The sequence below is a fragment of the Dasypus novemcinctus genome, chromosome 16 (assembly GCF_030445035.2).
Source record: "Dasypus novemcinctus isolate mDasNov1 chromosome 16, mDasNov1.1.hap2, whole genome shotgun sequence".
Classification (NCBI taxonomy): Eukaryota; Metazoa; Chordata; class Mammalia; order Cingulata; family Dasypodidae; genus Dasypus; species Dasypus novemcinctus.
In genome coordinates this window covers 51,569,109-51,571,804 of record NC_080688.1, presented here as the reverse complement: position 1 = coordinate 51,571,804, position 2,696 = coordinate 51,569,109, and the positions used below count along the sequence as shown (strand labels likewise).

Sequence of the window (2,696 nt, the reverse complement as noted above, 5' to 3'; positions counted from 1 at the left end):
GTCATTTGCATTTAATATACTAGCCATGAAAATGAAAAATGAAATTAAGACAATTCCATTTATAATAGTATCAAAAAGAATAAAATGCTTAGGAATACATTTATCCAAAATGTGAAAGACATGTACCTGAAAAACTACCAAATAATGTTGAAAAATTAAAAGAAGTTCTAAATAAATGAAAAGACATCCCATGTTCATGGATTGGAAGAATTAAGAAGGTAATACTCCCCAAATTGATCTACAAATTCAATGTAATCGCTATCAAAATTCCAACTCTCTCTTTTTCAGAAATGGACATAAATCTTAAAATTCATATGAAATTGGAAAAAGCTTTGCACAGTGGCAGTATCGTAACCAATGAGGTTTATCCAAGGTGTGATTATTGCTAATTGAAAACTTTTCCCATATGGAATTTGAAGGGATCTAGAAGAGCCAAAGAAATCCTGAAAAAGAAGAACAAAATTGGAGGACTCACACTTTGAGTTCAAAATTTGCTACAAAGCAATAGTAATTAAGAAGTGTGGTATAGGCATAAAGGCAAATGTGTAGACCAATGGAATAAAGTTGAGAGTCCAGAAATAAACCCCATACATTTATACTCAATTGATTTTTCACCAAGGGTGCCAAGGCCATTCAGTGGGGAAAGAATAGCATTTTCAACAAATGATGGTAGGACGACTGGATATGTACATGCAAAAGAATAAAATTGGACTCCTACTGCATATCATGTTATAAAATTAACTCAAAATAGATTAAAAACTTAAATGTAAGAGGTAAAACTATAAAACTCATAGAAGAAAGTACCAGAATAAGTCTTTGTGGCAATGGGTTAGGCAACAGTTTGTCAGGTATGATACCAAAAGTACAAGTGACAAAAGGAAAAGTACATAAAGTGGAATTCATGAAAATTAAACATATTTGCAATTTAAAAGTACATTAACAAGAAAGTAAAAAGACAGTCAACCCATAAATTAGAGAAAATATTTGCAAATCATATATCTCAGAAGGGACTTATATCTAAAAAATATATATTAAAAACTCTCACAGTAATAAAAAGATAAATACCCTAATTTAAAAATGAGCAAAATATCTGAATAGACATTTCTCTAAAGAAGATATATAAATGGTCAGTAAACACATGAAAAGATGTTCAATATCATTACCCATCAAGGAAATTCAAATACAAATAACAAGATAGCACTTCACATACCCTAGGATGACCGATTTTTTTTTTTAAAGACATAATAACAATTGTTTAAAACAGTGTAGAGAAATTGGTACCCACATACACTGTTGGTGGGAATGGAAAATTGTGCAGCTGCTTTAGAAAACAGTCTGGCAGTTCCTCAAAAATTTAAATATAGGTTTACCACATGATCCTGCAATCCCATTTCTAGGTATATACCTAGAGAATAGAATTGAAATCAACAACATAGGAAATTGAAACATATGTCCAGTTGAACTTAGTATTTTCAATCATAGCTCTTCAAATATGTTTTCTGTACTGTTCTCTTTCTCTGTCCCTCTGGGACCCTGGCTTATATGAATATTAGCCCTTTTGGTATTGTCCCACATCTCCCTGGGGCCCTTCATTTTTCACTGTTTTCACTCTGTTCTGATTAGATGATGTCTATTGATCTATCTTCTAGTTCAGAGTCTTCTACCTATCATATGCACTCAGCTAGTGTAGGAGTTTGATATGGTTATGAATTTCAAAAATAGATATTGGATTATGTTTGTAATTTGCTCTCTACCTGGGCATGATTAAGTTATAATTAGGGGTTTGTTTGGGCCACAACATTAGGACATTGGTGGGTGGCAACTGACCGATAAAAGACATGGCAAAGGACAGAGTTGAAGGGCTTTTGATGTTGCAGTTTTGATGTTGAGTTTGATGCTGAAGCCTTAAACTGGAGCCCCAGGAAGTAAACTCACAGAGGAAAGAGAAGCAAGCCCAGGAAGAGAGGAAACCTGAGCCCAAGAGGGAGAAAGCCCTGGGAAGAGAGAAACCATGAACCCAGAGAGAAGCAAGACCCTGGGAGGGAGGAACCCAGGAAGCCTGAACCCTCACAGGTGTCGGCAGCCATCTTGTTCCAAACACGTGAAAATAGATTTTGGTGAGAGAACTAACTTATGCTTTATGGCCTGGTATCTGTAAGCTCCTACCCCAAATAAATACCCTTTATAAAAACCAACCAATTTCTGGTATTTTGCATCAGCACCCCTTTGGCTGACTACTACAGAATTTGGTACAAAGGAGTGGGGAAGTGCTTTTCAATTACCAAAATGCTGGAATGGTTTGAAAAATGGGTAAGGGGTATTTTTTGGAGGAATTGTGAAATACTTGAAAGAAAAGACTTACAGTGCTTTGAAGAGACTGTTGATAGCAATATGGATGCTAAAAAAACTTTTGATGATGCCTTAGAAGTAAGTGATGAAACTATTATTGGAAACTGAAGGAAAGGCAATCCATGTTTTAAAGTTGCAGAGAACTTAGCATGATTAACTCCTGGTGTTTAAGGAAAGCAGAATTTGAAAATGGTGAGCCTGGGCAACTGAAGAAATTTCCAGAGTAAACCTGGAGAATGTGGCTTGGCTTCTGCTTGCAGCTTATAGCAAAATGCTAGACAAGAGAAATAAACCGAGGACTGAACTGTTGGGCACAAAGAAAACAGAAACTGATTCTGGAAATTCCA

At 35.3% G+C, this 2,696-nt stretch overlaps 1 pseudogene; it reads left to right on the top strand.

Annotated features, from left to right (window-relative positions):
* Positions 1-328: 328 nt before the first annotated feature.
* LOC111765599 (U4 spliceosomal RNA) lies at positions 329-458 on the top strand (annotated as a pseudogene).
* The last annotated feature ends 2,238 nt before the right edge of the window (positions 459-2,696 follow it).